General features: G+C 42.7%; 1 pseudogene; it reads right to left on the bottom strand.

Moving 5' to 3' along the window:
• Positions 1 to 9,837: 9,837 nt before the first annotated feature.
• LOC105486083 (zinc finger SWIM domain-containing protein 5-like) lies at positions 9,838 to 13,739 on the bottom strand (annotated as a pseudogene).
• Positions 13,740 to 14,057: the final 318 nt, after the last annotated feature.

Genomic DNA, 14,057 nt, shown 5'->3' with positions numbered 1-14,057 from the left:
GGTTTGTTACATATGTATACATGTACCATGTTGGGTGCTGCACCCATTAACTCATCATTTACATTAGGTATTTCTCCTAATGCTATCCCTCTCCGCTCCCCCCACCCCATGAGAGGTCCCAGTGTGTGATGTTCTCCTCCCTGTGTCCATGTGTTCTCATTGTTCAACTCTCACTTATGAATGAAAACATGCAGTGTTTGGTTTTATGTTCCTGTGTTAGTTTGCTGAGAATGATGGTTTCCGGCTTCATCCATGTCCCTGCAAAGGACATGAACTCATCCTTTTTTATGACTGCATAGTGTTCCATGGGGTATATGTGCCACATTTTCTCTATCCAGTCTATTATTGATGGGCATTTGGTTTTGTTCCAAGTCTTTCTTATAGTATATAGTGCTGCAGTAAACATACGTGTGCATGTGTCTTAATAGTAGAATGATTTATAATTCTTTGGGTGTATACTCAGTAATGGAATTGCTGGGTCAAATGATATTTCTGGTTCTAGATCCTTGAGGAATTGCCACACTGTCTTCCATAATGGTTGAACTAATGTACACTCCCAACAACAATATAAAAGTGTTCCTAGTGAGCCAAGATAGCACCACTGCACTCCAGCCTGGGCAACAGAGCGAGACTCCATCTTAAAAAAAAAAAAAAGTGTTCCTATTTCTCCACATCTTCCCCAGCATCTGTTGATTCCTGACTTTTTAATGGTGGCCCTTCTAACTGGCGTGAGATGGTATTTCATTGTGGTTTTGATTTGCATTTCTCTAATGACCAGTGATGATGAGCTTTTATTCATATGTTGTTGGCTGCATAAATGTCTTCTTTTGAGAAGTGTCTGCTAATATCCTTTGCCCACTTTTGCTGGGGCTTTGTTTTTTCTTATAAATTTGTTTAAGTTCCTTGTCAATTCTGAATACTAGCCCTTTGTCAGATGGATAGATTGCAAAAATTTTCAACCATTCTGTAGGTTGCCTGTTTACTCTGATGATAGTTTATTTTGCTGTGCAGAAGCTCATTAGTTTAATTAGATCCCATTTGTCAATTTTGGCTTTTGTTGCCATTACTTTTGGTGTTTAGTCATAAAGTCTTTGCCCATGCCTATGTCCTGAATGGTATTGCCTAGGTGTTCTTTTAGGGTTTTTATGGTTTTAGGTTTTATGTTTAAGTCTTTAATCCATCTTTAGTTAATTTTTGTATAAGATGTAAGGAAGGGGTCCAGTTTCAATTTTCCGCATATGGCTAGCCAGTTTTCCCAACACCATTTACTAAATAAGGAATCCTTTCCCCATGGCTTGTTTTTGTCAGGTTTGTCAAAGATCAGATGGTTGTAGATGTGTGGTGTTATTTCTGAGGCCTCTGTTTTGTTCCATTGGTCTATATATCTGTTTTAGTGCCAGTATCATGCTGTTTTTGTTACTGTGGCCTTGTAGTATAGTTTGAAGTCAGGTAGCATGATGCCTCCAGCTTTGTTCTTTTTGCTTAGGATTTTCTTGGCTATGTGGGCTCTTTTTTGGTTCCATATGAAATTTAAAGTAGTTTTTTCTAACTCTGTGAAGAAAGTCAATGGTAGCTTAATGGGGATAGCATTGAATCTGTAAATTACTTTGGGCAGTATGGCCATTTTCGCGATATTGATTCTTCCTATCCATAAGAATGAAATGTTTTTCTGTTTGTTTGTGCCCTTTCTTATTTTCTTGAGCAGTGGTTTATAGTTCTCCTTGAAGAGGCCCTTCACATCCCTATGTTGTATTCATAATATATATGAGTTGTATTCATAATATTTTATTCTCTTTGTAGCAATTGTGAATGGGAATTTACTCATGATTTGGCTCTCTGTTTTTCTATTATTGTTGTATAGGAATGCTTGTGATTATTGCACACTTATTTTGTATCCTGAGACTTTGCTGAAGTTGCTCATCAGCTTGAGGAGATTTTGGGTTGAGATAATGGGGTTTTCTAAATATACAATCATGTAATCTGCAAACAGAGACATTTGACTTCCTCTCTTCCTATTTGAATACCCTTTCTTTCTCTTGCCTGATTGCCCTGGCCAGAATTTCCAATACTATGTTGAATAGGAGTGGTGAGAGAGGGCATCCTTTTATTGTGCTGGTTTTCAAAGGGAATGCTTTCAGCTTTTGGCCATTTGATATGATATTAGATGTGAGTTTGTCATAAATAGCTCTTATAATTTTGAGATACGTTCCATCAATACCCAGTTTACTGAGAGTTTTTAGCATGAAGGATGTTGAATTTTATCAAAGGCCTTTTCTGCATCTATTGAGATAATCATGTGGTTTTTGTCATCGGTTCTGTTTATGTAATGGATTACGTTTATTGATTTCCATATGTTGAACCAGGCTTGCATCCTAGGGATGAAGCTGACTCAATCACAGTGGATAAGCTTTTTGATGTACTTCTGGATTCGGTTTGCCAGGATTTTATTGAGGATTTTCTCTTCGATGTTCATCAAGGATATTGGCCTGAAATTTTCTTTTTTTGTTATGTCTTTGCCAGGTTTTGGTATCAGGGTGATGCTGGCCTCATAAAATGAATTAGGGAAGAGTCCCTCTTTTTCTATTGTTTGGAATAGTTTCAGAAGGAATGGTAGCAGCTCCTGTTTGTCTCTCTGGTAGAATTTGGCTGTGAATCCATCTGGTCCTGGACTTTTTTTGGTTGGTAGGCTATTAATTACTGCCTCAATTTCGGAACTTGTTATTGGTCTATTCAGGGATTCAACTTCTTCCTGGTTTATTCCTGGGAGGGTGTATGTGTCCAGGAATTTATCCATTTCTTCTAGATTTTGTAGTTTATTTGCATAGAGGTGTTTATAGTATTCTCTGATGTTCGTTTGTATTTCTGTGGGATCAGTGGTGATATCCCCTTTATCATTTTTTATTGTGTCTATTTGATTCTTCTCTCTTTTCTTCTTTATTAGTCTGGCTAGCAGTCTATCTATTTTGTTAATCTTTTCAGAAAACCTAGCTCCTGGATTCATTGATTTTTTTGAAGGTTTTTTCGTGCCTCTATCTCCTTCAGTTGTGCTCTGATCTTAGTTATTTCTTGTTTTCTGCTAGCCTTTGAATTTGTTTGCTCTAGATTCTCTAGTTCTTTTAATTGTGATGGTAGACTGTCGATTTTAGATCTTTCCCGCTTCCTCTTGCGGGCATTTAGTGCTATAAATTTCCCTCTAAGCACTGCTTTAGTTGTGTCCCAGAGATTCTGGTACATTGTGTCTTTGTTCTCTCTAGTTTCAAAGAACTTATTCTGCCTTCATTTCGTTATTTAACCAGTAGTCATTCAGGAGCAGGTTGTTCAGTTACCATGGAATTGGGTGGTTTTGAATGAGTTTCTTAATCCTGAGCTCTAATTTGATTGCACTGTGGTCTGAGAGACTGTTTGTTATGATTTCTGTTCTTTTGCATTTGCTGAGGAGTGTTTTATTTCCAATTATGTGGTCTATTTTAGAGTAAGTGCAATGTGGTGCTGAGAAGAATGTATATTCTGTTGATTTGGGATAGAGAGTTCTGTAGACGTCTATTATTTCTGCTTGGTCCAGAACTGAGTTCAAATTCTTAATATCCTTGTTAATTTTCTGTCTTGCTGATCTGTCTAATATTGACAGTGGGGTGTTAAAGTCTCCCACTATTATTGTGTGGGAGTGTAAGTCTCTTTGTAGGTATCTAAGAACTTGCTTTATGAATCTGGGTGCTCCTGTATTGGGTGCATATATATTTAGGATAGTTAGCTCTCCTTGTTGAACTGATCCCTTTACCATCATGTAATGCCCTTTTTTGTCTCCTTTGATCTTTGTTGGTTTAAAGTCTGTTTTATCAGAGACTAGGATCACAATCCTGCTTTGTTTTGCTTTCCATTTGCTTGGTAAATATTCCTCCATTCCTTAGTTTTGAGCCTATGTGTGTCTTTGCATGTGCGATGGGTCTCCTGAATACACCGCACCAATGAGTCTTGACTCTCTCCAATTTGCTAGTCTGTGTTTTTTAATTGGAGCATTTAGCCCATTTACCTTTAATGTTAATACTGTTATGTGTGAATTTGATCCTGTCATCATGATGCTAGCTGGTTATTTTGTCTGTTAGTTGATGCAGTTTCTTCATAGTGTCGATGGTCTTTACAATTTGGTATGTTTTTGCAGTGGCTGATACTCGTATTTTCTTTCCATATTCAGTGCTTCCTTCAGGAGCTCTTGTAAGGCAGGCCTGGTGGTGACAAAAATCTCTCAGCATTTGCTTGTCTATAAAAGATTTTATTTGTCCTTTGCTTATGAAGCTTAGTTTGGCTGGATATGAAATTCTGGGTTGAACATTCTTTTAAATATGTTGACTATTGGCACTCACTCTCTTCTGGCTTGTAGGGATTCTGCAGAGAGATCTGCTATTAGTCTGATGGGCTTCCCTTTGTGGGTAACCTGACCTTTCTCTCTAACTGGCCTTAACATTTTTTCCTTCACTTCAACCTTGGTGGATCTGATGATTATGTGTCTTTGGGTTGCTTTTCTTGAGGAGTATCTTTGTGGTTTTCTCTGTATTTCCTGAATTTGAACTTCGGCCTGTGTTGCTAGGTTGGGGAAGTTAATGTTCAGAAGAGTGTTTCCCAACTTGGTTGGAAATGTTCTGAAGATATAAGATAATGTTCTGAAGAGTGTTTTCCAACTTGGCTCCATTCTCCCCATTACTTTCAGGTACACCAATCAAACATAGGTTTGGTTTTTCACATAGTCCCATGTTTCTTGGAGGGTTGGTTTGTTCCTTTTCATTCTTTGTTCTTTAATATTCTCTTCACGCTTTATTTCATTAAGCTGATATTCAATCTCTGATAGCCTTTCTTCTGCTTGATCAATTTGGCTATTGTTACTTGTGTATGTTTCACGAAGTTCTCATGCTGTATTTCTCAGCTCCCTCTGGTCATTTACGTTCTTCTCTAAACTGGTTATTTCAGTTAGCAATTCCTCTAACATTTTTGCAAGGTTCTTAGCCTCCTTGCATTGGGTTAGAACATGCTCCTTTAGTTCAGAGGAGTTTGTTATTACCGACCTTCTGAACCCTACTTCTGTCAATTCATCAAACTCATTCTCCATCCAGTTTTGTTCCCTTGCTGACGGGGAGTTGTGATCCTTTGGAGAAGAAGAGACATTCTGGGTTTTGCAATTTTCAGCCTTTTGTGTTGGTTTTTCCTCATCTTTGTGGATTTATCTACCTTTGGTCTTTGATGTTGGTGACCCTCAGATGGGGTTTCTGTGTGGACATACTTTTTGTTGATGTTGATGTTATTCCTTTCTGTTTGTTAGTTTTCCTTCTAACAGTCAGGCCCCTCTGCTGCAGGTCTGCTGGAGTTTGCTGGTGGCCCACTTCTAGACCCTGTCTGTTTGGGTATCACCAGTGGAGGCTGCAGAACAGCCAAGATTGCTGCCTGTTCTTTCCTCTGGAAGCTTCTTCCCAGAAAGGCACCTGCCAGATGCCAGTCGGAGCTCTCCTGTGTGAGGTTTCTGTCGACCCCTGCTGGGAGGTGTCTCCCTGTCAGGAGGCATGGGGGTTAGGGACCCATTTGAGAAGGCAGTCTTTCCCTTAGCAGAGCTTGAGCGCTGTGCTGGGAGATCCGCTGCTCTCTTCAAAGCCAGCAGGCAGGAATGTTTAAGTCTGTTGACGCTATGCCCACAAGGGCCCCTTCCCCCAGGTGCTCTGTCCCAGGGAGATGGGAGTTTTATCTCTAAGTTCCTGACTGGGGCTGCTGCCTTTCTTTCAGAGATGCCCTACCCAGAAAGGAGGACTCTAGAGAGGCAGTCTGGCTACAGCAGCTTTGGGAAGCTGCCCTGGGCTCCGTTCAGTTTGAACATCCCAGTGGCTTTGTTTACACTATGAGGGGAAAACCGCCTATTAAAGTTTCAGTAATGGCGGAAGCCCCTCCCTCCACTAAGCTCTAGCGTCCCAGGTGGACTTCAGACTGCTGTGCTGGCAGCAAGAATTCCAAGCCAGTGGATCTTAGCTTGCTGGGCTCTGTGGGAGTGGGATCCGCTGAGCTAGACCACTTGGTTCCCTGGCTTCAGCCCCCTTTCCAGGGGAGTGAATAGTTCTTTCTCACTGGTGTTCCAGGTGCTGCTGGGGTATGAAAACAAATTCCTGTGGCTAGCTCAGTGTCTGCCTAAACGGCTACCCAGTTCTGTGCTTGAAACCCAGGGCCCTGGCAGTGTAGGCACCCAAGGGAATCTTTTGGTCTGTGAGTTGCGAAGACCATGGGAAAGTGTCGTGTCTGGACTGGAATGCAGTGTTCCTCATGACACAGTCCCTCACAGCTTCCCTTGGCTAGGGGAGGGAGCTGCCCAACCCCTTGTCCTTCCGGATGAGGTGACGCCCCACCTTGCTTTTAATCGCCCTCTGTGGGCTGCACCCACTGTCTAACCAGTCCCGGTGAGATGAGCCAGGTGCATCAGTTGGAAATGCAGAAATCACCCGCCTTCTGCGCGGATCTCGCTGGGAGCTGCAGCTGTTCCTCTTCGGCCATCTTGCCTAAAATATTTTTAAATTGCCTTATATTTTTTGTCTCAGAAGTCTCAGAAGGAGACTTCTTGAGAGTCCTTCAGGTGTATTTTGCATGTTAAAGATGTTTAACTAATAATTATAAATTCGGTTCAGTAGAGTAAATGACACTGAGTGGGTATCATAACTCAAAAGCAGTTGTGTGCAAGTTATGATAATTCCTTTTTCTCTTATTCCTCCTTAACTATAGAGAATTAAGTTTCATATCTTGAATAGCACATATTTTATCCAGAAATGAAAATATGCCTCTGTTCTGTAAATATGTTTTTACCAAGTTTTCAAAAATCACATCATAGCCTAACTCTAACCCAGACTTACATGGGGATAGGAAAATTGAGGGCTTTGGAATGACCTTTTTCTGTCATTCTTTAGGTTTACGGTGTCATATCAAATACGGTGTCATATCAAATATTCTTGTAGAAATTCATGATAGCTTCTATTTTGTAGTGACTAAAAGTTTTTAACAATCATTTCATCTTCCTTCTTTTTTGTTCTTTTACAGATGTTTTAATTTACTTCTCTGTTTTATTTGATTTAAATAATCTTAAGCTCTTCAGTTCAGATTTTCTAAAAACTTCCCCCAAACCAGACACAAATATGAATATTAATTGTAATTATTTATTGACTACTAAACGACTTGAAAACAATCTTAAAAATTGCTTATAAAAATCACACATCTGTTTACAAAGGTAAGCTATGATGAAGAAATATTTACCAAAAAGAACACGCTTAAATTTATTTTAAACATGCATCAAATAAATGTTAGAGAGAGAGATATATATATTTTTTATACATGTACATTTATTTAATATGTATACACAGGAGCCTTCAGAATGATGACCCAACCTCCCAATGAGGCACGGAATCTTATATACCATCTTAAAGTAGTATAGAAAGGATGTTGGCTCAGAGCATGGCTGAAAACAGGTAATGTTATATATATTTTATGCAAGATAATGTATTACAAATGCTTGGTATAGACTAGGTACTGTGTAAACAACAGTATTTTATATCTATTGAGCACTTACTATTGCCAAGTACTTTATACGCATTTTCTCACTTAATTTTTTGGAACAACCTTATAAGGTGAGTATTTTCATTATCCCTATTTTATAAATGAGGAAACTGAGACTCAGAGAAGTTAAGTAACTTGCCAAAGTTCAGAGAGCTGATAAATGACAGCTGAGACTCTAGCACAGGAAGCTGTACTAGAGTTCATTCTCATAACTATTACTTATAACATCTTCCTTCCTTCCCTTGATTGTCCAAAAATTATAAATAAAATATATGTATGATGTTTACAATTTGTCTGAAGTTTATTTCTTGGGAACTGACCATGTTCCCTGTGAAAAAAATTTTAAATACCAAGGTCTCTAGCTTTTGTAAAACTTCATTGTAATACATAAGAGGGACCCACACATTTCAACTGCCTGTAATGTGGGGACACATGATTGTGAAGTAAATGAGATAACCTGACTAGGTTTCACCACAGGTGTCAACAGCCCTACTGGGCCACCAGATTCTATCCCTATCCTAGCTCTTTCTGGTACCATATGCTAACAGTTTGTGTCAATTTAATTATTGGGGCTAGGCTTTTGGGTCTTGTGGCTGCTGGCACATCTAAACAGTGTCAGTGGCTCCAACAATCGCCCAGTTAGTTGGCATCCTTTCATGGACTTGATCCAGAAAGATTGGCCACGAGAATGCTGGAGACATGGTAACCACCTCCTGCCTCTGTTTTCCCAGATGGGAACATGTATGCAAATATGTATATCCTCATGCAGAAACCCACAGGCCAGTGTGCACATATTCACACAGGTACACAGCCATAGAGCTGACATAGATACACATAAATATGTATGTGCACATACGGACAGGCATGCATAGATATGTCTTTGCACATAAACACATGTACTAAGACATACAGATACACACATAACTGTAGATGAAACCACATACTCTCTAACACAAAGGTGACCACCTGTATGTGCACATACATATTTATGATGTGTATATATGTGAGGATGCATATCTATGTGTAAATGCACTCATGTTTGTGCATGTTTAGTGTGTATTTGTATCTGGGCACACATGAGTGCATATGTGAAAATCTATTTGTGTCTGTGTGTATGCTTGCTATCTATGTATCTGTGTCTTTATAGGTGTAACTGAGTGTATTTCTACATGTAGGGATATCTTTGTATTCGTGTTTGAGGATCTGCATGAATGTGTCCTTTCTTTTTACCAGATTTCTCTTCCCCATTCCTCTTAAATCTCTTACCACCTAAATGTTTGTTCCCCATCTCTGTGCTTCCTCTATTCGTTCTCTCACCAAACAAGCTTCTAAGCACCGGTCTCCCTCTGCCACAAGATTGGCTGCTTTAGGTGCGCAGTTCTCTTCTCAGCCTGTATTTGCTTTCTTCCCCTGCCTTTCTACCTCAGGCTTCTTCTGCCTGTTTTTGCCACAGTCTCATTGCTTGCTGACTTGGAGGCTAGGGCTGGTCTGCACTTAGCTTAAGTGGAAAAAAAAAAAAAAATCCTAAACCCAGAAGGCGCCAGCAAATAATTATAGAAGAATATTATGAGCTCAGCGGCTTCCCAGACCTTCATCTTCTCTCTGCACTTGTTTCTCAGTCGCTCATAAGGCTCCTGAAGAGGCAGGAGCAGGAACTTCAGTGTCCTCATAGCTTTGTGAGGCAAAAGTCTAAGTCCAGTTCTGGCCTCTGCCCCTCACCCACCACTGGCTATAAATGCCCTGCCTGCCTATAGGTGGGGGATTCTGCATAGACTAGACTTGGGATTTTTTTTTCGAACTGGCTATTTTTCTCCGTGGCACCCCCGCTCTTCCACTGCTAACAGCATACACTCTGCAAGGGAAACCTGAGAAATGATTGTGAGTTCTCTTCAGAAAATAAGCATATCTTTTCACCCACAGCTGCTTCAAGTGCCCATCAAACAAGAACCAGAATTATAAATAGTTACAACTTTACAATAATTGGCAACACATATACTATAGTATTTACAGCACCATAAATGCATCTGTTTCTCTGGTTAAGCAGTCCCTGGGACAGAATAGTGTTCTGTGTTTGCCAAGGGAGACAGGGCCAATGCTCAGAACATGCAGGATATAGGGGCAGGAGGTGGCATGTTGTGGAGTCTCTGGTCAATCTGCAGGGCCCAGCTCCTCCATGAACAGTGGGCTGTAGTGAGAAGCTTGCCAAGGAAGGCATATCGACTAGAGTTAGACTCTCCCCGTTCTTAGCCCTGTAGTCCTTTGGCCTCAGTCACAGGTGCTCGGAGTCCTTTCAGGGTGGACAAATGTTTCAATGTCCTTGGCCTGTCCTGATCCTACCTGGGGACCCAGGCTGCCCTGGCGGTGAGCTATCTGCTTTCTTAGGCAAAGCACCAGCAGTGTCAGCTTTTTCTTGCCTTTGTAGATCTGTTTGAGGTTGTTGATGAACTGAGCAAATTGCAGGTGGTCATCCTGGGGCAGCAGGAAAGTCTCCAGAGCCTTGCTTAGAAATTCAATGAACTTTCCATAGTGGTGAGAGCTGACGTGTATTAGGCGTGAGTTTGTAGTGCTGATGTAAGTATTGATGGTATCATCGGCATCATTGGCAACTGGCACAATGGAGCTTTGTCAATGGACGTGAACTTTCCAGAGCTACCGCGGCCTGGAGTGCCAGCCAGGCCAGGTGCAGTCACTGTGCAGTGTCGCACACAGGATGTCTGGAAGCACTGTGGCACAGTGCACACTCTTCATCACCAGGGGGATGAGAGCTGCCAGCTCATTCTTGCCCAGTGAGTGGCTGAGGGCACAAGCCCAGAGCACATCATTGATGGCTGTGTGGGTATCCTGGTTGTAGGCCGTAAGATGGGTCATGGCCAGTGAGGCCAGCTTGAAGGCATGGAGCGGGTAGCCATGGAGCCCTGTGTAGTGGGCGATGGTGAACAGCTATGAATGGCTCATGCCACCAGCGTCAGCATCAGTGGCAATCTGCTAGGCTGCCTCAAAGGCAATGTGGTCTTCCTCACAGAGCGTAAGGGCTGACAGGGGCACAGGTCTGTGGATGCTTCATAGCACACTGCAGGGCCAGTGTGTGAACATAGCTAGCCAGTTCCTCCCGCTGTGGATAGTCAAGACTGAGGCGCAGAATAGTGGTGTGGGATACGGCTGTGGCAGCTACAATACTAGTAGCCTCAGTAGAAGTGAAGAGTGTGTACCAGCTCTGCAAGATGCTCACCAGGGCCCACATACCTGTCAGGGAGAGCCTGAGCTCAGCTGTGCCATCTGGGTCCTGATTCAGGTCTGCCCAGATTACCATTTGGGGTTTGAACTTGGCCTGCATAGATGAATTCTCCCTCCTCCTCAGCAACTTTGAGATGATCTGAGGCAAACCAGGGAAAGGGAGCATCCCAGATGGCCAGACCCTGTTTGGGGTCTCTTGCTAACCCTTCCTTCCCTGGTTAGAAGGTTGTAGGTTTCTGCAGGTGCTCTTAGCCTCTCACAAGGATGGAGCAGTGGAGTCTGCGGTTTGCTTGCCCCCAGGCCAGGGTTGGAGATCTGCCAGGGGTTCTAGCTGAAGTGAGGCCTCTCAGGGTAGAGTCTTGTGCTGGGGCTTTGGGCTTTAGAAAGGGTCCTGAGCCTCCAAGTTGTCTGGGGTTGCTCACAAGCATGGACAGGGATGGGGAGGAAACTACCTGGCCCACTACCTCCCAAGGGAGCACTTGAGTATTGGCAGCTGAAAATTCACTGTCTTAGATACGTCTCTGATGAGAGGGTCATAGTTCTGCTGACCTCAGGATATGGTTCACGCAGTGAGAACAGGGCTTGGGTTGGCTGAACAGAGGCCATCATCTCCCACCAGCAGCCACATCCTTTCTTAGGCCATCAAGAATAGGAATATGAAAGCTCAAAGGATTCATTGTCCCATCCCAAGAGTAGGGCCTAGAAATTCCCTTCCCCTGGGGATAGACAGAAGTAGGAGAATCACCCACTTCTGTAGCACAGGTCACCAACCACCGTACCATCTCCTGGCATCTCCAGTTAAGGATCGATAAGGTCATCTGCATCACCTGTAACCCAAGTCCCAGGGCCACAGTGAGCAGGGTGCTCTCAGTACTACTGACAGTGGGAGTAGCAGTCTTGAATGCATTTGGGCCAGTGTGAAGATGAGAAAAGAAGAATGAATGTGCTTTTCTTCTGTATTGCTTCCAGAATTGTTCAGAGTCTCAGTGTCTCTTTTGGCAGCAGTCAGCATGGCAGAGGCCAGTTCACACTGCTGTGATACCATATGGTGAGGGTGGGATGTGTCACCTACAGAAGCTGAGTTTTCTCTGTTTCATTTTTTTTTTTTTTTTTTGAGATGGAGTTTTGCTCTTGTTACCCAGGCTGAAGTGTAGTGGTGCGATCTCAGCTCACTGCAGTCTCCGCCTCCTGGGTTCAAGCGATTCTCCTGCCTCAGTCTCCCAAGTAACTGGGATTACAGGCATCTGCCACCATACCTGGCTAATTTTTTTTTTATTTTTATTTTTTGTATTTTTAGTAGAGATGGGGTTTCTCCATGTTGGCCAGGTTGGTCTTGAACTCCTGGCCTCAGATGATCCACCCACCTCAGCCTCCTAAAGTGCTGGGATTATAGGTGTGAGCCACTGTACCTGGCCAGAAGCTGAGTTTTCTAAAACAGGTAACCTCATGGCACGTAGGGCTAATTTATAGGACAGATCTGGATCATGAGGCAGCAGAGCTGAGAACAAATACTTGGCAAAGGTCTGCATGGGAACACTCTTTTAGTGGATGACTTCTCCCAGACTGCTCAAAGGGCCCCCTTCCAGCAGTAAGATACACTGTTTGCAGTGTTTGCACTAGCTCATCGTCAACCTGCAGCTCTTGGAGTTGGCCTAGGAGCTGCTCTTCCTTACGGGACACCTTCTCCTGTGCGTAGAGGTCTTCAGGCATTATTGTCTGTTGACCCAGGTTCATCAATGCAACTTCCAGGGTCAATGACAGGTAGGACTTACTAGTGTTTGGGGAGCCTGCAGCCACAGGTACATGTCGGTACACAGGAGTTCTGCTTTCATTCATATCTGACATCTCCAGATAGCCATCATCATTCAGGTGGCAGGCCTCAGTCAAAGTGAGAAACAGGCAGCCAGTGGGATCAGGGGTAGCCTACCTGGCCCTCCAGGTTTGTGATGGTTGTGGTTCCTCTCTGCAACAATTCTTTCTTCTCATGCTTGTAGATTTCCAGTTGCCGCTGTTGCTGCAGCTTCAGAGTATTAATAATGGTGACTGTGAGTCTGAGGGCCTCTTTTGGATAACCATGGGAATGTCGGGCATCAACCTGAGCACAGGCTGTAGGCACATGCTCAAGCCACAGTGGCTGGCTTGGGGAATTAAAGAGTAGTCTTTCACTTTCGTGCTGGCAGACGGGAGCTGTGTAAACATCACTGCTGATTATTTGCTGTAGGTGGCTGTCCTGTCAGTGTAATTCATGACCCTCAATGGCTCTTGTGAATATCGTACGTCTAGGTCTGGATAAGGAGTCTGGGCTGCAAATGGCATTCTGGGGAAGTGCATTGGTGATGTTGGGCAGCTCACGTCCATAGTTTCCATCCTCCAGGGGACAGACATCCAGGTCACTCCACTTCTGCAGCTGCTGTAGCCAGCAGTATTTCTCCTCCAGTTTGCAGTGTGGATTTAAAATTATGCACACCCATAAAGCCCCCAGCTCATTCCAGAGTTGCCTGACTTTGCCTATCAGGCTTGTTCCTTGCTGACTCCAGAGTGTGAGTCATGGATCAGCCATAAACTGCTCAGTTATTAGTATCAGTATCCTTGCTCCACTGGAATCTCTCATCCACAGTATTTCTTGAACCTTGGCAAATATTGAGTTGAGTTGCTTTCCAGAGTCATAGTAAGCCCCCTGGGAGAGAAATAACTTCACTTGCTCTTTCACCTCTTCTTCATCCAAATGCCAACAGTTCTCATTGTCAATGCTGGCCCCAGCTATGGGGTCAGGAGCGCTGTTCACTTGGTTGATTTCTGAGTTGGAGGATAGAATCTCATCTGCCAGTTTCTGTGCAGTAGGAAGAACTTCAGTGTGGTAGTGTGACGTGATTAAATATCCAATGAAATTTTGTAGCTGGTCCCTATTCATCTGGAAAAAGGGTTTCAGAGATAGGAAGACACAAGTTTTTCTCTTCTTAAAAATTAGGAAATAAACAAAAAGTATATTTTCTTTTATTAAAAACTGAGTTTAAAATAATTATGATACTCGTAAATACTTATATTTTCCCTTATAGTCTTTACATATTTAAATACTTTGACAGCGTTTTATTTTTATCATCATTACACATGGTTAACTGGTTCACTTGAATAGAAGAAGGGGAAAAAGTTGCTGTTCTGGAGAACATCTTCCCACTTCTGCATAACCCACATTTAACTTCTAAAACATTAATTACATTTGCAGTGAGGCAAACAGAAAGTGTTAGAAGGGC

The sequence above is a fragment of the Macaca nemestrina genome, chromosome 3, assembly GCF_043159975.1.
Source record: "Macaca nemestrina isolate mMacNem1 chromosome 3, mMacNem.hap1, whole genome shotgun sequence".
Taxonomy (NCBI): Eukaryota; Metazoa; Chordata; class Mammalia; order Primates; family Cercopithecidae; genus Macaca; species Macaca nemestrina.
The sequence above is the reverse complement of the archived record's forward strand: the minus strand, read 5'-3'. Positions and strand labels throughout refer to the sequence as shown.